The following is a 20,482-nucleotide window of genomic DNA, read 5'->3' as shown; positions in this document are numbered from 1 at the left end:
ATATCCCAGGCCACCATACCGAAGATTGTGCCCTCACACTACACTTGGTTATACCCAAATGGCCTTGGTGTAATCGATCTAAGATATCAGATCTCATTGAAGTAGGAATAACAATTCTGTCATTGTAAATCAATAAGTCATCAATTATAGTAAAGTATTTCCTAAACTCATGGAATGTCTTCATTGTTTTCTCTCCTGGGCTTTCCTGTGGCCATCCATGTGTACAATATTGTCTAATGTGAATGCACTCTTTGTCATTCTTTTGTGCTAGTCGTATTTCACACAACTTCTGTGTGCTTACAGGCCAATTTTGTACTATGTGTTGTGAATCTGATTCCATGTCACATACGAACTTAACATCTCCCTGTGTTGGATGATTTAACATTGCCCTCGATAAAGCATCGACTGATGATTGGAAGGAATTATTTACCTTTGTTTGCTTGACTTTGGCTACCTTCTTAATCAACTTCAGTTCCAAGCATGCATTTCTGCTCAGTAAGGAAAATTCTTGATTATGTAAGACCAGTTGTCTGCCTTTATGCTGAAGAGGTACTTGGAGTTTGCCTTTTACTTGCAGTTGTGTCCTGCCTGGACTATGCAAATGTATATCTGTCAGTTGCAGATCATGTTTCTTCATCCAAGGCTGCTGGTCAGACAATACTATGATGCCAGCCCCTGTATCAATCTTAAAATTCGTGAGGTGTCCGTTCACATAGATATCTGCTGTCCAAAAATCTTGGTCTGGATTACCGATTTCTCCCAAGAACTCTCCTGGTTCTTTTGTGGTTTTTGCTGTACTTGATTCACTGCTGTTTGCATGAAGGTCTTGTGCTTTGTACCTTTAAGCAAATAAACTTTGCTGTGGCACACCTTCCCAAAGTGTCCAGTTTTTCCACACTTAAAGCACTCAGCTTTACTTCCTGGGAATGGCTCTCGTCTGTGGGTCTTCTTGGCGCCATAATGTTGGCAAGGTTTTCCTGTAGCATGTGCCTTCTCACCTATATGTTTTTTCTGTTCCTCAAAGTGTTTCTCTGGCTTTGGCTTTACCAGTTGGATGGCCATTAGGTTCCTTTTCATCCACGCTTGTCTTCAGCATGTAGGAGGTCCGTATTCTGTTTACAAGCTTCAGCCTGTCTTACAATTTGAATGGCCTTTTCTAGTGTAAGGTCTTCCTTGAGTTGCAACAGGTCTGACAAGGATTCATCCGCTATGCCGATGACTGTCCCATTTCTGATTAGTTCTGCCTTTTATTTGCCGTATTTGCAACCTTCTGCCAATCTATACAGATCATTAATATAGGAGTCTACAGATTCGCCAATCAACTGCACCTGCTTATCAAATTTGGCTCTTTCCAAGATTTTATTGGTATGGAGATTAAACTATTTCTCAAAGGTTTGGAGTACCTCCTCGAATTTATTGGTAGCCTCGTTGATCCCTTGTCAGATAATTACGTTGCCCACAATGGCCCCGCTGAATATAGAAGGGTGTTCACTCGGTCCACTTCAGATTTTGATATGTGTTGCGAAATGATTCTAAGCCTTAGGAACCTTTTTCTCCATGAAAGTCAATTTTGAATCTGATTGGGTCCCTCTTGATGCTGGAAACTGTCAGGCATTCCTAATTTTGGATCTATATTGCTTTCTTAATAGACCTTTTAGGGTGTTCACCTTTTTTCAAGAAATTTTTTCTAGTTTGGTTGTCTTAATGGAGGTGTCACAGCTATTTTTGAGAGTTCCCTGCTGTTTTAGTTTTTTTTAGGGTTTTCCCCTTTGAGACATTCACATTGTTATTTTTCAGGCTTCTTTGTCTTAATGAAGGTGTCCCAGCTATTTTTGAGAGTTCCCTGCTGTTTTAACAAACTTTTAAGGGTTTTCCCCTTTGTTTGAGAAATGCAGTTTGTTTGTTTTGAAAGCCTTAGAATCCTGTAAAGGTTAACTAACAACTCTATTGTTTACAGTTATTATATCTCTGCAAGCCATCTAACCTAGCATCCTTCATGCTACTATACCTTCTTCTCAAGCCTATCTCAAGTGACTGTTAAATCATCACTCGTACAGTGGGCGGGGTCTCTCACTGTCTTCGGTATTAACCCTTTACAACCTTATACTACAATCAATAGATAACTGATTGTGGAAAGACTCTTTAAAACCTCCAATCTTAATTCTAAATGCGAAGAATTGCAGCATCTGGAACTCTCTCGCCCCATCAAAAATCTGGAAAACTCTCTTCCAAAATCTGGAAACCTTGGTTGAAATTTTTGTTTCTTTGTGCATTATATTTGAAAGACATTATTGAGGATCCTTAGGGCACCTGGAAAGATATTAGCTTGGCAATTTGAAAGGAAAAAAATGAAATCCCCAAATATCCCATCCCCAATGTTGTTGCTACTTTGAGCTGCTCTGTATTTGCAATTCAATGACTGGCAAGTCAGCTTACAACACAGACCAAGTACAGAAGAACCTGGAATAAAATCCTTACAATACCTGTTACACTGGCTCCAAGCTCATCACACCTGTAAAATACAGTTTCATAACCACCCCTCCTGGGAAAATAAAAAGTCCAGATTGAACCTGCATTTAGCTAATTGGAAGGCAGGGTTAGGGGAAACTTAAAACAATGAAGGAGTCTGCATTGTTTAATTTTTTTTTATTTCTAAGATTCAAACAATATATCTGAAAAGAACACAGATTTCTTGCTGAGGCAAATGGTAGAAGGGAAAAACTTTTAAAATAATTTTCTCAGCACTGATGTACCAGTGTAATGGGATGATCTGGTACTTTAAAATCTTACTCCTTCAGATCAAGCGATTTTTTTTAAATTCTAACATTTGGATTTCATAAGGTTTTTAAACCGTTCACATTATGTTCTACAGCTCCTCGGTCAGTAAAGGCAGAAATAGCAGGACATAGAGGATGTATCCAGAGTTATGGAGAGTAATCTCATTATAGAATATCAGGGCAGTGCTGGGGAGGAAAAATCATTTCGCAAATTCAAGAGACTAATTAATGACAGAGAACAGAAATTTAATGGAGCAATCATGCAGGCACAGGGGAACGCTCAGGAATGCTCTGCTTCTCCCTGTTAACATCAGTGTGTCCTTGTGCTGCTTTTTAATAGGTTTATTTATAAAATTCAATGGGTTGATAATTTTTAAATGCTGGTACTTTTCAGCAATCTAAATGTCTTAAAATATTTTCACCAGTAAACTATGTAGTGTGCTGGTGTCACACCACTGATACCTGAATTGACAAGTTTGATATGAAATGGATGGGCACTGTTCAGTGAGGCGACTGCAGGCCAATGTTCAACACCATTCGCGACTCCTCAGATACTGAAGCAGTCCATATAGAAATGTAGCAAGACCTGGGCAATATCCAGGCTTGGGCAAGTAACATTCGTGCCACATAACTGCCAGACAATGACCATCTCCAACAAGAGAGAATCTGACCATCTCCCCTTGACATTCAATGGCATTACTATCACTGAATCCCCCACTATCAACATCCTGGGGGTTATCATTGGCCAGAAACCAACTGGAGTAGCCATATAAATACCATGGCTACAAGAGCAGGTCAGAGGCTAGGAATCCTGCGGCGAGTAACTCACCTCCTGACTCCCCAAAGCCTGTCCACCATCTACAAAGCACAAGTCAGGAGTGTGATGGAATACTCTCCACTTGCCTGGATGGGTGCAGCTCCAACAACACTCAAGAAGCTCGACATCATCCAGGACAAAGCAGCCTGCTTGATTGGCAGCCCATCACCACCTTCAACATTCACGTCTTTCCTCAAGTGGGGCGTCCAGAACTGGATGCCATGCTCCAGCTGAGCCCAAACCAGTGTCTTGTACAAGTTCAACATAACATCCTTGCTCTTGTCCTCTGTGCCCCTATTAATAAAGCCCAGGATATTGTATGCTTTATTAGCGGCTCTCTCAACCATCCAAGAGGATACAGTGAATGGGTATACAATGAGAGGGTACAGTCCATATACAATCAGGGGTGCAGTGAATGGGTATGTAATGGGACGGTACAGTGAAAGTGTATACATTGAAATGGTACAGTGGTAATACAATAAGAAGATTGAGTGGGTATACGATGAGAGGGTTTAGTGAACAATGAAGCTACAGTGAGCTGGCATACAATGAGGGGGTACAGTGAACAGGTATACAATGAGATCATACAGTAGCTATACAATGAGCAGCAACACTGAACCGGTATGCAATGTGCGGGTACTGTTGTACAATGGGTAGGTACAGTGAATTGGTATACAATGAGAGGGCACAGTGTGTATACAGTGAGAAGGTACAGTGAGCAGGCATACAGTAAGCGGTCCAGTGAGCGGTAAGGCCATGAGACAATGCAACGAAAGTGTATATGATGAGACGGTACATTGGCTATACAATGACTGGGTGCCATGTACCGGTCTACAATCAGAGGATGCTGTGAATGGGTATACAATGAGAGGGTGCAATGTTTATGTAATGTGAGGGTATATTGAATGGGAATACAATGTGCAGGTACATTGGATATACAATGAGAAAGTACCATGGATGTGTATCCAACAAGAGTATACAATGAAGCTCCAGCTTCAGTATCTGAGGAGTTGCAAATGGTGCTGGACAAGGTACAGTGAAAGGGTACACAATGAGAGGGTAGAGTGGGTAGATAATGAGAAGGTACAATGAATGTCGACAATGAGAGGGTACAGTGGGTATGCAATGAGTGGGTACATTTTGTATACAGTAAGAGGATACAGTGAACTGGCATATAATGAGTGTGTGCAATGAGAGGGTAGACAATGAGTGGGTACAGTGAACAGGTGTACAATGAGTATACAGTGAATGGGTATACTATGAGATGGTACAGTGCATCCATAATGAAGGGGTACAGTGAACGGGTATACAGTGAGAATGTAAAGTGGTTATACAATGATAGTGTGCAGTGAATTAATAAACAATGAGTGGGTGCAGTGAACAGGTATCCAATGACAGTACTGTTGGTATACAATGGGAGGATACAGTGAAATGGTACCTACATATTCAATGAGAAGGTACAGTGAGTAGGCATACAATGCATGCGTTGAGTGAATTTGTATACAATGAAAGGTGTATACAATGTCAGGGTACAGTGGGTATACAATGAATGGATACAGTAAATGGGTATAAAATGAAAGGGTACAGCAGGTGAGGGGGTGCTGTTACTGGGTATACAATGAGATAGTACAGTGCATTTAGAATGAGAGGGTACAGTGAAAAGGTACACAATGAGAAGGCAGAGTGGGTATACAATGAGTGGGTAAATTTGGTATACAATAAGAGGATACAGTGAACTGGCATATAATGAACGTGTACAATGAACGGGCAGTCAATGAGTGGGTACAGTGAACAGGTGTACAATGAGTATACAGTGAATGTGTATACAATGAGATGGTACAGTGTGTCCATAATGAGGGGGTACAGTGAACTGGTATACAATTAGAGTGTACAGTGAGAATGTAATGATGGTGTACAGTGATTGAATATAAAATGACCGGGAACAGAAACAGGTATATAATGGGGCTGTTCAATGCATAACAGTGAGGGGGTAGAGTGAACAGGTAAACAATGAAAGAGTACTATGGGTATACAATGAGAGAGAACAGTAAATGGGTATAATTTGAGAAGGTACAGTGGGTATACAATGAGAGAGTACAGTGATTGAGTATACAACGAGAACATACAGTGAACGGGTATACAATGAGATGCCACAGTGTGTAAGCACTGAGAAGGTACAGTGAATGGGTATACAATTAGAGAGTATATTGTGTACACAATGAGAGGGTACAGTCGGTATACAGTGAGAGGGTACTTTGAACGGATATACAATGGTGGGGTACAGTGAACAGTTTTATAATGTGGGGGTACAGTGAGTGTACAATGAGAGTGTATTGTGAATGAGTTTACAATGAGCAGGTAACGTGAACATGATGAGAGGGTACACTGGGCATACAATGAATGGGTACAGTTAACAGGTGTATGATGAGGGTGTACAGTAAGTGGGTATACAATGAGAGTGTACAGTGGGTATACATTGAAAGGTTAATGTGGATCTTCAATGTCAGGTTACAGTGAACGTGCATACAATGAGAAGATATAGTGGATATACAATAAGTGGATACAATGAATGGGTATACAATGATCAGGTACAGTGAACAGATATACAGTGTGGGGGTACAGTCAGTATACAATGAGAAGGTATAGTGAACAGGTATACAATAAGTGGGTACAATGAACGTGTATACAATGACGGAGTACAACAACAGGTATACAATGAGATGGTACAGTGTGTAATACTGAGTGGCTACAGTGAACGGGTATACAATGAGAGGGTATAGTGGGTGTATAATGAGAGGGTACATTGGGTATACAGTGAGAGGTTACAGTGGGTATACAATTGAAAAGTACAGTTGATGGGTATACAAAGAGAGCATACAGTGAACAGGTATTCAATCAGAGGGTACGGTGGGTATAGAATGAGAAGGTACATCGAATGAGTATACAGTGAGAGGTTACAATGGGTATACAATGAGAGGGTACAATGAACAAGTATACAGTGAGAGAATACAGCGAGTGTACAATATGAAGTTAGTTAATGGGTATACAATGAGAGGATACAGCAGTTATATAATGAAAGGGTATAGCAGGTATACAATGAGTGGGTACCATAAATGGGTATACACTGAGATTGTGCAGTGGTTATTGTCACAAGAGCTTTGTATTTTTTGAAAGCTAAGAATTCTGTGTGCTTTTAAAGACTGAGAAAAAAGGATTTTCTGTAAACAGTGAATGCTGAAACTTGGAATTGTGAACTGAGTGGGACAGACTGCAAGACCCATGTTCCAAACAACTCAACAGGGAAATGACAGGTTGCATGACTTGATTGTTAGAGTTTCAGTTTCAGTTTTGCAGTGTGGAAAAGACCAGGGAGCTGGAAGCAGCTAGCAGTGAGCTGGCTGGAACCTGTGTTTGCAGACCAGAGAAAAAGACCTCTCCCTGAAACAGAAGACTTGCCTCTCTTGTAAAAAGAAATTCTACATTTGAGGTGGTGGCTGTGGTCTACCTAGAGAGAGAAAAAGACCCCTGGAGAGGGAAAGACCCAGGAAAAGAGTTGCTGCTCTCTGTGGAGAAAGGCTCCTTTGCTGAGAGGATGCCTTGCATTTTAAAAGGTAGCAGATTCCTATTGTCTTCAGTCTCTGAAAAATCTTTGCCTCAAGAATGATTCCTGTTGCCTCCTGTGTTTTGGGGGATCCTGAAAGCTCAAGAAAGCTCCTATTGCTAGATTGCTACTTTAAAACCCAAGTAGACCTGTTGCTACACAGTTTGCTGAAAGATCTGTCTGATGTCTGCTGTAGACGAATTGCTGTGAATGCTTACCCATCACAGACTGTTCATCAACCTCGCCTGGAGAGACTTTGAGTGACATCCAGCTGTTCGACTCTGGGACACCTCACTGACCCGGAAATATCCTACCAGAACGTTACAACTCAGTTATTTTATGATTCCTAAGAAACTGCTGTAATCCAAAACATCCCTTTAAAACCAGTTAACCCGTTTTTCTTTGAATATATGTGTGTGTGCATGAGGGTTAGGAAGAATAAGAAGTTATAAAACCTTTTCATATATAGATTTATCTCATTATTGTTTAAAACTTAGTTTACTAATAAATAGTTAATTTTTGTTGTTGTTCAAAGAAACCTGGTTTGGTGTGCTTTATTCTGGGGGACAAATAGAGTGTTTAATTTGGCTATTTTCCGGTAGGTGAGAAACTTTACTAATATGCTATGATCTGTGGAGGAGTGGGACTGAATTAACAGTGTATTACTCCTGCCTTGGTTGTAACAGTATACAATGAGAATGTGCATTGGTATACAATGAGAGGGTACTGTGAGTGTACAATGAAAGGTTACAGTGAATGGGTATACAATGAGAAATTTCAGTGTGTATACCATAAGAGGATACAGTGAATGGGTATATGAGAGGGTACATTGGGTATACAATGTGAGGGTACAGTGAACGGGTATGCCATGAGAGGGTACAGTGAACGTATATACAATGAGAGGGTACAGTGGGTATAGTGAACAAGTATATAATGAGCAGGTACAGTGCACGAGTATAAAACAAGGGGGTTCAGTGGGTATATAATTAGTGGGTACATTGATCAAGTATACAATGTGAGGGATCATTGGGTCCAAAATGAGAAGATACAATGGGTGTACAATGAGAGGTTACAATGGGTATACAGTGAGAGGGTGCAGTGAATATACAATGACAAACTACAGTGAATGTGTATACATTGAGGAGGTACAGTGAACAGATATGCAATGATAGGGTACAGTGGTTATACAATGAATGGGAACAGTAAACGAGTATCCAATGAGGGGGTATAGCGAGTAGACAATGAGAGGGTTATGTTGGTGTACAATGACAGGTTAGAGTAAATGGGTATATAATGAGAGGGTACGGTGAGTGTACAATGGAAGGGTACAGTAAGTGAGTATACAATGAGAAGGTACAGTGAATGGGTAAACAATGAGAGCATACATTGTGTATAAAAGGAGAGGTATAGTGGGTATACAATGAGAGTACACATTGGGTATACTATGAAAGGGTATAGTGAACAGGTATACAATAAGCAGGGACAGTGACCGGGTATACAATGAGAGTATTCACTGAAAAGATATACAATGAGAGCATACAGTGGATATACAATGAGAGGGTACAGCAAATGGGTATACAATGATAGGGTACAGTGAATGAGTGTACAATGAGCATGTGTAGTGAACTAGTGTACAATAAGAGGGTACAGTGCAAGTGTATGCAATGAGACACATATTGTATACAGTGGGTATACAATTAGAGATTCAATGGGTATACAATAAGAGAATACAGTGAATTAGCATACAGTGAGAGGGTACAGTAAATGGGTATGCAATGAGAGGATATTTTTGGTATACAATGAGAGGGTACGATGAATGGATGTACAATGAGATGATAAAATGAGTATACAATGAGAGGGTACATGAATGGGTATACAATAAGTGGGTACAGTGGGTGTACAATGAGAGGGTACACTGGGTGTAGAACGAGAGTTTACAGTGAACCAGTATACAATGAGAGGGTACATTGAGTGGGTATACAATGGGAGGGTACAGTGAATGGGTATACAATTAGAGTTTGCAATCAGAGAATACAGTTGGTATACACTGAGAGGGTACAGTGAATTCATATAGAATGAGATGCTACACTGAATGGGTAGCTACTTTCAAGTGAAATGACTATAACCTGAATATATAATACAGACTGGATGTAGAGTTTGCTGGTGATCCCTGACAGTCTGTTTCTGGCTAGGGATGCAGTGATTTTGCTAGTTACTGTTTGCTGCATTTGGACATCATTGCACATCTAGCTCATAGAATGTGCTGATGTTTTGCAATGTACAAATTGTTTTGTTTACGAGAAACCTGGCCATGATTATAGATAGTCTATCACTCAGTAACACATTGTAAATAATGGAGACAGTAACAGACTGCAGTGGAGTCACACCAAGGTGTTAGGGTCTGAAGTTCTGTTAATAGATGATAAATACCTGGTAGTTCAAGATAATAGGGTGAACAGGTGTTGGGTGTTAATTAGTTAATTGTATTCAAGTATGTATATATATATATATATATATATATATATATATATAAGCCAGCCAGCACTGACTGGTGGTGTTGTTTGGAGTTCAAAAGTAAGTTCTGTAACAAGCAATAAATAATCTACACAAAAGCGTCCTAGTCTCAGTGTCTTCTTCACAAGTAGGCTTGGAGATTTCTCTAACAAAGGTGATACTGTAATCTTGGGGATCAGATGATTTTTACATCCTATAAGTAACTTTTTATTGGCATTATTTTAAATGTGTTATCTTTGGTGTTAAAAGGAAACACCAGTTGAAAGTCTAGGCTATACTATTAGTTAACTCATAAGCATCATTCATGACCTGTGGACTTGAATACTGCCTACTTCTCATTTATGGTTTCAGGTGGGACAATCAACTGTATCTGAAAAGTTTGAGCTGCTTTTAGCAGCAGCTGAATCACACAGTTGCACAACATCCTTGAAAATCCTAACTAGTTGCTTGGAATAGCAGTTCTTTTATTTTGTCCTCATCAAGATGAGAGATGCTAGTGCTGGGCAATGCAATTATTCCCATTTACCCACTTCTTTGGTTTAATGTATACTGACTACACTAAACCCTGGCAGTCAGCAGTAGATAATAAATTATTGATACATTTTGGTTGACATCAGTATTTTCTTTCTTTACTTACCGGTAAACCGAGAATGCCACCTTTTCTCTCCTCCAGCCCCCCAAGCCAGTGTATTGAGTGGAGTTCACATTATCCTCGTTTGATTATCTGCAAACAGGAACAGTGGGGGACTGGGGATATGTCTGAGGTTGATAGACAGCAACTTCACCTTAGACTTTGCATATGCTGCAGTGAAACTCCAGTGTGTACCTTGGGCACAGTTTGGGTTGCGGATTCTATAATGTGCAAGGAACATTAGGAATAGGAGTAGGATATTCAGCCCCTTGAGCCTGTCCCACCTTTCAGTTCGATCATGGCTGACCTGTGCCTCAGCCCCTTATACCCGTCTTTGCTCCATATCCCTTGATACCCCGACCAAACAAAAATCTATCGATCTCAATCTTGAAGAAGTATCAGAGAGTGATCGCCAAGCTTAGATGCCGTTGTAAACTAACTGAACTTCACCCATATGAGGTAAAGAAATAAATGCAATGGCAAAAAAGTGACCTCGGCTTCACGCTGTTGGTCTCTGCCTCTTCTATTAAACCTGAACAAGAGATGGGAGGAAATTGCAAAAAACAACATGGAAAGGATTTTATTGTTTTCTTCATTTTGCTCCCCATGGGAGTCTTTATACTTTATTCAAACTATGTGAAATTTAATTTGACTGCCTACAAGTGCAGTTCATTGAAAATTGGAAGTGATAAATTCTAGGGAGTAATTATTTTCTATTTTAGCAATTACTATTTGAAATATTTCATAAATGTGTTGGGGGGAGCATTAAATTTTCATAGATGCTACTTCAGGCCAAGAGTGGAACAATTATTTCACAGCAAGGTATGCCCACCTGAACCTAAGACTCATCACTCATTTATGGAATATTAATGTCATGTGACTGTTAATGACACACATTGTGGTTGTGGAGCTGATTTAGAGTCCAGGGACGTTTCTCAAGGGTTCTTCTGTTTATTAAACACATGTTTGCTCTAGCATTAAATTCTATTTTCTGCTGTGGAAGTACGAAGAGGGCAGATTACTTAGTTAAATTTTATTTTAATCAGTGATACTGGCTGCCACTTAGTGGATGGGAGAAATAGAAATTACCATTTCAAATGTTTGTGGGCGATTGTTCAGCTTCACCTCACATATCCCAGAGGCCTGTGTTGCACCTAGAGTGTATAATAAACTCCCGAAACACTGATGCCCCCAACACCAAATTAAACTCCCTCCCTCGCCCACCTTATGCACCAACTCAGTGTTTATTGGGAGTCCCTCATGATCCCACTTGGGCTGGCTGCTGGAGATATATACTTTAAATTATCTTTCCTTTAGTTGACTCATTTTAAAAAGAAGTGCTTAAGTCTCCACTGAACTAGATCTGTGACTGGGGTGGGAGGGGGTATTGTTCTTTCACGGGACAAAATACTGCCAGAATATTATTTTAAAATAAAATACAATTGTGCAGCAAACCTCAGTATAGCTTTCTGAGATACTGCAGGCATCTTGTTTAAATCCAGCTATAGGTTCCTGCTGCAGAAAAGATTTAGGGAGCTCCCTAATGATCATCCTAAAATAATACAGCCCATAAAAGGTTACGACAGGGAGTTTTGCATGAATATTCTTGCCTTCATTATTCTTTAAACAGTGGTACAAAAATATTCATTTGCTTGAATCCCAATATTCCAGCTAGAGATTCTGCAATAAGAAATAACCAATTATTTTCCAATGCTACTGATTAAAATCAGCGATGTTAATTGATTTTTTAATGGAAAATAATTTGGTTAATCACAATTTTATTCACTTTTTTAATAAAGTACATGCAAATACTGAAAAACAATTTAGTTCAGAAAATAGAGAGCAACTCACACCCATCTCAAGACCTTCACACAGGGTACTATTCCACTGAGCTGCACAAGACTCTGGGCTTAAATTCTTTATATTCTTAGAAAGCAACATAAGACTGTCCAACTATGAGACTCACTATAAACCATTGTAGAGACCTGTTTAGGGTTTTTTCAGAATACTCTGCAGTTTTTGAACTAGCAGTGAGGCTGCGATTTGTCAAAACAGCAGGTGATTTAAATAGAGTGTAATCACTGAAGCATCTTCCAACACTAACTTGGTGCCTCAGCAAGTGTTTTCCATATGTGCGCTTGTGATTTCCCTGCCAACCTCTCCTACCATCTCATTCATTTTCATGGGACAGAAAAATCACAGGGTAAGTGAAAGAAAGATGTGCATTTATGTACCACCTTTCATATCTTCAGGATGTCCAAAAGCATTTTATCGCAAATGAAGTACTTTTGAAGTATAGTCAGTATGGTCATGTGGGAAAAACACCAACCAATTTGCACACAGCACATACGGCAATGAGATAATGACCAGATAATCTGTTTTGCTGATGTTTTTTAAGGGATAAATGTTGGCCAGGACACTGGTAAAATTTCCTGTGCTCTTCAAATAGTGTCATGGAAACTTTTATGTCCACCTGAGAAGGCAGATGGCTTCGGTTTAATGTATCAGTCAAAAAAACGATACCACCAACAGTGCAGCACTCCCTCAGTACTGCACAGAAGTGTCAGGCTAGATTATGGGCTCAAGTCTCTGGACAGTAGCTTGAACTTACAACCTCTTGACTCGTAAACAAGAGTGCTACCACAGAGCCCAGACTGATTCCAAATGCAATCGTGTTATTTAATTTCTTTGATGGGACTGCATTTTTTAAATAAACTGTGACTTGTTGATGTTAATTAATGTTAATGCTGTAAACTGAAATGGTTTCACTGCTATTATGATAAAGGATGGGGTACATACAGACATCCACTTTAAGGCAGGTAATTCATGTTTCTAATAGATTCTGTTTGAAGCACATAGAATTTTTTTTATTGCATTTCCCATTTAAAATTTTTTAAACACAAATTCAAGCTGGTTTTAATTAATTCATATGAAAAGCAAGATTGTTAAAATAAAAAATTAAGTTAAATTAAATTAAATTGAGGTTTATTTTATTTTCTCCTGAGAGTTTAATCCTAGTAGGTATCATGGTGGTGCTCTGCTCTCTATTTGATCTGATTCAAGCAGACTCACTCTATTGCCTACAGTCTTTATGTTAATTTCAAACATGTTCTGCTCCTGTGGACCTATGATCCTGATATTTTAAAATGTATACTGTGCTCTATGGCTGTACTATATTCAGGATGTGCAATGGGAGAATTGCGGGAGTTCCAGCTTAATCCATCTGGAACCTTCAGAATTCACCTGTGAGTTGCCCCATCCCCTCTCCCGTGGGTAATTAAATATTCCATTTGTTAGTGTATTTTACTTGTGGACCAGGTGTAAGGATTTAAATTTTTTTATTTTACCAAGATTATTACAATGATTATGAATCAGATGACTGGTCTTTGAATTCTCTCCAGGCATGGTGATGGCCATCCTGAAAATTCCTTAAATAATATTTGGTTTTAAACTCACTGGGCCTTGCTACTGAATGCAATGCTGTTTACTTCATGGGGAAATCAGAAAGCCTGTGAAAATGTAACCACAATTCAATTATAGACACAATGATGAATGGGAGTTACAATCCAGGGGGATAGACACTAGTCTTTCAACTAGGCTCAAATCCAACCCAGATTGATGAGATGAAAGTCTCCCCACTCTATTGGCTGTGAGTTGGACAATGTCAATCTGGTTTTTAGTGGTCCCAGAGCAGTTAATGACTACTAATTGGCATTCTCGTTCAGAGAGGCAACAGGATGGCTGGGCCAGGAAATAGAAAAATCTTACACTGGTGTCGGGCAAAGATGCCCTTCTGGGCAGGAACTGAAACATGTTGTTGGGACAAGATATGGGGAGGTTTACAGATATTTAATAGTGTACCAGACTCGTGAGTGCTTGCTTGGTGCTGACATAGGGTGCAGGAAATAACTTAGTGTCTCATATTTTGATAAGCACTGAAATCACAAATTAAAAGGAAGGCGAATGAAATAGATATCGGGCTGAATTTTATGAGCCCCTCGACGTTGGGGGTTGTAGTGGGGGGGCCCGTAAAATTCTGTCAGGAGAGGCCCCCCTCGACCCCTGACGTCGAGAAGGCCCCTGCCAGATATTACCGGTGGTGGCGAGGCCATGGTGCAGCCCCCCCTCCACCGTCTTTATCTAAATATTTAAATGAGCATTAATAAGCTGCAAATGACCTTACCTGCTGGCAGTGGCCCTCCTATGCCGATTTTATGGCCGCCGATCGCAACTCGCATGCCTTCGGAACGCCATATGGAGCTCCGAGGCGAGAAACTGGTGTGGAGGGTGAAGGACTAAAATTATCAGGGTGGTGGGGTTGGGGTGGGGAGCGGGGAAAATGTTTTTTATTGGCTGTGGGGATGGTGGGAAGGGATTGAAGGGCAAAAGTGGCGAGCTTGGGGGGGAAAGTTCGCGATGTTAATTCAGGGTTGCAAGCCCTAAAATAGACATTGAGGGGTGCGTTGAAAGGGCCTCCAGATTCCAATAAAATTTTAAAATGAGGTTTTAACCAGTTTCCCCTTTAAATGTTAAAATTTCATTTAAGGGTGTAATATTGCGGGGGTTTGGCAGTGGCACTTCTGTGTTGGATGGCCACTGCTTTCGCAGTGCACTGATAAAATTCAGCCCATCATCTCTCAATTGCTGCGAATGGTGCTGAAAATATCAGGTTTTTAACATTTTTTAATCCATCAAAGTTTTCACACCATATGAGGTTATAGTGCACATGTTCAGGGCTAAATCTGCGATCCGACACTCCCAGTCGGGCGCCACATTCAAAGGGAGTGCAGGTCGGAGATTGGGCTATAAGACTGTCACCCCAGTTCTCTCGGTTGTGCTTCCTCCAAGCTTTGCTTCCTGCTGGGAGTGTGGGATTGTGGAATTAGCCCTATAGAAATTACAACACAGAAGAAGACCATTCGGCCCATCATGCCTATGTCAGTGCTGGCTCTTAAACTGGGGCTCTCTACTCCAATCCCATGTCGCTGTCCTTTCACCATATCCTTCTCTATTTTATTTTTCAAACACTTATCCAGTTCTCTTATGTTATAGTCTGTGGCTCAATAGTCCCCTTGTGGTGAAGCATTCCATGTCCTAATAATCCTCTGTGTGAAAAAAGTTCATCTAACCTCCTACTCCATTTTTTCAATCTTAATCCTCAGTCTGCGTCCCCTTGTTCCCATTGGTTGGCAAATTGGAAACAATCCTTCACTATTTCGCCTCTCAAGATTTCAGAGGATTAGATGGTCCTTGTATAAACAATGAAGGTGCATGTATTTCAGTGGCACCAGGTATGAGGGTTAAGAGTCAGCATCCTCCTTTGATAGGCTTTGGTTGAGTAAGGGTGGTGGGTCAGGGGCTTGTATAGCTCTAGGTATTGGTAAGGTTTATTTGTTGACTAGTGCCTTTGGGCACTGATGGATTTTAGTAAGGCATTTGACAAGGTCCCACATGGCAGACTGGTCAGAAAAGTAAAAGCCCATGGGATACAGGGGAATGTGGTGAGTTGGATCTAAAATTGGCTCAGTGACAGTAAACAAAGGGTAATGGTCGACGGATGTTTTTGCGAATGGAAAGCGTTTTCCAGTGGCATTCCACAGGGTTCAATGTTGGGTCCCTTGCTGTTTGTGGTATATATTAATAATTTGGACTTATATGACGGAGGTATGATTAGGAAATTTGCAGATGACATAAAAATTGGCCCTGAAGTTGATAGTGAAGAGGATAGCTGTAGACTCCAGAATGATATCAATGGTTTGGTTGAGTGGGCAAAAATTGGCAAATGGAATTCAATCCGGAGAAGTGTGAGGTAATACATTTGGGAAGGGTAAACAAAGCAAGGGAATACACAATAAACAGGAGGATATTGAGAAGGGTAGAGGAAGTGAGAGACCTTGGAGTGCATGTCCACAGATCTCTGAATGTGGCAGGACAGGTAGATAAAGTGGTGAAGAAAGCATATGGAATGTTTTCCTTTATTGGCCGAGGTATAGAATACAAAAGCAGGGATATAATGCTGGAACTGTAAAATGCTGGTTCGGCCACAGCTGGAGTATTGCGTACAGTTCTGGTCACCGCAGTACAGGAAGAACATAATTGCTCTGGAGAGAGTACAGAGGAGATTTACAAGAATGTTGCCAGGGCTTGAAAGTTGCAGTGATGAGGAAAGACTGAATAGGTTAGGGTTGTTTTCCTTAGAACAGAGGAGGCTGAGGGTGACTTAAGTGAGGTATACAAATATGAGGGGCCTAAATAGAGTGGACAGGAAGGACCTGTTTCCCCTAGCGGAGAGGTCAATTACTAGGGGGCACCGATTTAAAGTGATTGGTAGAAGGATTAGAGGGAACATGAGGAAAAACATCTTCACGCAGCGGGTGGTGGGTGTCTGGAATTCACTGCCCGGATCGGTGGTGGAGGCAGAAACCCTCAACTCATTTAAAAGGTACCTGGACCTGCACCTGAAGTGCTGCAAGGCTACGGACCAGGTGCTGGAAGGTGGTATTAGAATGGGTGGCTAGTTTTTTCAGTCGGCGCAGACACAATGGGCTGAATGGCCTCTTTCTGTGCCGTAACTTTTCTATGGTTTCTATGGTTCTATGGTGTGGGTGGGGATAGGAAGACACCAGACTCATGGCATTAGCACAAGGGTGAAATAAAGAAAGAAAGAGCATACATTTATATAGTATCTTATTACATCCTCAGGCACACCAAAACATTAAAATAAAAGCAAAATACTGCGGATGCTGGAAATCTGAAACAAAAACAAGAAATGCTTCCGAAGAAGGGTCACTGACCCGAAACGTTAACTCTGCTTCTCTTTCCACAGATGCTGCCAGACCTGCTGAGCGATTCCAGCATTTCTTGTTTTTGTTACACCAAAACATTGTACAGCCGACAAATTAATTTTGAAATATAGTCACCATTGTTGTTAGAAAATGCAACAGCCAATTTGTATTCAGCAACATATCGTAATTGGAAATGAATGACCAGGCCATTTTTTTCTTTGGTTGTGTTGGTTGAAGGTGAGATGTTGTCTCAGGACCTCCTGCTCCTCTTCAAATAGTACCATAGGATATTTTACATCAAGGTCACAGTTTAACATCTTATTGTGAGCCAGTGCTGCACTCTGTCAGCAGTGCGCAGGAGTTGAGCCTAGATCAAATAATGGAATGGGGCTTTGAACCCATGACTTTCTGTATCTGAGCTAAGAGTGCTGCCATTAAACTATGGCTGGCACCAAGAGGTCCCAATTGCAATATAATCTTGCACATACCAGAAAAGTGACTAACAGCCTGATGGTTGTATGGATTGATCAGATAGGAAGCAATCAGAACCCATTTGGAATAATAATATGCACCAACTTGAAAACTGTAATGGTATTTTAAAAATTCTAAATTAGAAATTATTCCTGTGCAGAGTTCTTGTCAACTGAAATAAAAGCAGTTAATGCTGGTCAGTCAGTATTTTCAACAAGGAAGGGTAGGTTCACCAGAATTGAAGACCTTTTTCTGATGAAGGGTTACACAGGAAACATTAGCCTGCCTTTCTTTCCTCTCTACAGATCCTGACAACCTGTGGGTGCCTCCAGTATTTTCTGCCTTTGGTGCTGATTTCTAGAATTTTCAATGTTTTTAAAATTAGAATAGCCTTGATTTTAGCCTACCTGCAGTTGACGTTAATGGAGAGTAAAATTAGACAGGGTGTAAACAGAATGCCCAACCTGAACCTGGGATGGTTATATTCAAATCCAAGGTTGAACCACACTGTAAGCAACCTTGGTGTTATATTTTACCCTGAGATGAGCTTCTAACCACATATCTGCACCATCACTAAGGCCACCTATTTCCACCTCCATAACACCGCCTGAATCAGCTGCTTCAGCTCATCCCCTCCTGAAACCTTCATCCACGCCTTTGTTAATCCTAGACTTGACTATTCCAATGTACTCCTGGCTGGTCTCGCATCTTCCACCCTCCGTAAACATGAGGCATCCAGAACTCTGCTGTCCATGTCCTAACTTGCACTAAGTCCCATTCACTCATAACCACATGCTGCCTGACCTACATTGGCCCCCGGTTAAGCAACCCTCAGTTTCAAAACTCTCATCATTGTTTTCAAATTCCTCTATGGCCTCACCCCTCCCTGTCTCTGTAACTTCCTCCAGCCCTACAACCCTCTGAGATATCTGTGCTCCTCTAATTCTGGCTTCCCCAATTTTAATTGTTCCACCATTTGTGGCTGTGTCTTTAGCTGTAAGGCCCTAAGCTCTGGTATGTCCTCCCTAAACCTTTCTACCCCTCTCTCCTCCTTTAAGATGTTCTTTAAAACTCCTCTTTGGATAAGTTTTTGGTCATCTGCCCTAATAAATCTTTATGTTGCTCAGTTCCAAATTTAATTTGATAACACTCCTATGAAACACCTTGGGATGTTTTACTACATTAAAGGAACTGTATAAATACAATTTTTTGTTGTTGTAGTACTCTTTTAGTGATGACAATGTACAGTATTTAAAGTGGACTTTCTAGGGCTGGTCTTAAATTCGATTCCTTTAGTCTGTACAGAATGAATGGTGTTTGCAGGGCTGCTATCGGCCACACAGACATCTCATTCGGAGTGCACAGCCACAGAGGCTTTATTTGTGGAACTTAAAGACCTTTGGACCCCCTAAAAACTCGATCCTTCATTTCACTGTTAATTGGGATCTTTGTTTATTATTTGTCATGTTCATTCGGTGTGATTATGCCAAAGCTTTTTTCCAAGCAGCCATACAGACTGCTGTTAAATTACAAACTGCAGCACCTCTGATACCCATTGGGAAGATTTTACAGCTGAAACATAAAGGGTCTACCTGAGGCTAATTAATCAGTAATCATTAAGCATTTTGTGTTGTTAGGCAGGTAGCGGACTGGATGTAAAGAAAATTGACGCCCCTTAAAATTCTTCTGCTTGATGTTTATTAAGGTGTTTTTTTTCTCTCAGGGACTTCTCATCACAGTTGATGATTGAACAGTTCAGCTGTCAAGAATTACCACTGATGGACAGTGGTATTTCCATAAAGGGGCCGGCATATTGTTTAGATGTGCATTGATCTGTTATAGTTTTACTCAGCTCCTGCCACATCTCCAGCACAGCCTGGCTCCTGCTCGATATGCAGAATATTTCTGGATGAAGCGAGCGATTCTGTCATTGAGCTGATGGTGCTCAGTGACTCTTGCAGCTTTCCGCTGGTCTGTACTGCAGGAGCCTGACACCCTGACCACTGAGGCATAAAAAGCAGAGAATTGGAAGTCTGAGCCTGTCAGGCCCTGGCGCATCCCCCTGAGAGCAAGGAGGGGGAACGAAGGGAATCACATCGTGAAGTGTCGGCTTGCTTCAAATCATTTGAGCAGGAGTGCAGCTGATGAGTTTAAATCTCCCATCGCCTGCTGATTAATATGCAGAGCAACACAGATTGCCATCACCTTGCCTTCACAGCTAAGGGGCTGGGGAAGGCGGCTGCACTCCTGTCAGTATTGAGGTGTAAGGGAAAGTTTGGGGAACAAAGGAAGCAGACTTGGTGAAATTCTAAGAGAAAACAACAAATATTTTAATGAAGTCACTTAGCCAAGCAAGGAATGGATTTTAATGGTTTAGCTAGTTATTGTATTTATTTAGCTTATGCTAAAATGTTGATATCAATTATTCCATGAAGCACATGACCAGGCCATTTGCATTGGATTAATGTCCAGAATTCATGAAATATAACTGGCGATAATCAGCATGTGGCCACAGATCTTGATATTTAACATCATACCCATGATGGGAAAAAGCAATAGGGATTGAACAAAACAGATAAGAGAGAGAGGGACATAGAAAGCTGGTATGGAAAAGATCTACCAGACGTAATGCCAGAAAACCCTTACTAATTAGTGAAGCCAGTTGGTTGATCATGTTAATAAATCTCAACTTATTTTCCAGCATATTTCTTGTACCAACAAGTCCCAGATGTTACATGTGATGGAGTCAAATTAGTGAAGGTTCGAGTTTCACATAAAAGTGAAGAAACACATTAATTACAAAGGGTGACTAGATGTAGATTGGTTATAAATGATGGTTTGGTTCATAATATTGAGCTACTTCTTCACCATATTTCTTCAATTGTA

At 40.7% G+C, this 20,482-nt stretch overlaps 1 protein-coding gene across 3 annotated transcripts in view; it reads left to right on the top strand.

Moving 5' to 3' along the window:
• pax5 (paired box 5) overlaps positions 1–20,482 on the top strand; it is a 305,908-nt gene that overhangs the window by 258,388 nt on the left and 27,038 nt on the right. The gene's annotated exons all lie outside the window — the stretch shown is intronic.

This window comes from Heterodontus francisci, chromosome 4, assembly GCF_036365525.1.
Source record: "Heterodontus francisci isolate sHetFra1 chromosome 4, sHetFra1.hap1, whole genome shotgun sequence".
Lineage (NCBI taxonomy): Eukaryota > Metazoa > Chordata > Chondrichthyes > Heterodontiformes > Heterodontidae > Heterodontus > Heterodontus francisci.
Note: the sequence above shows the minus strand (reverse complement) of the source record. Positions and strands in the feature narration are given on the sequence as shown.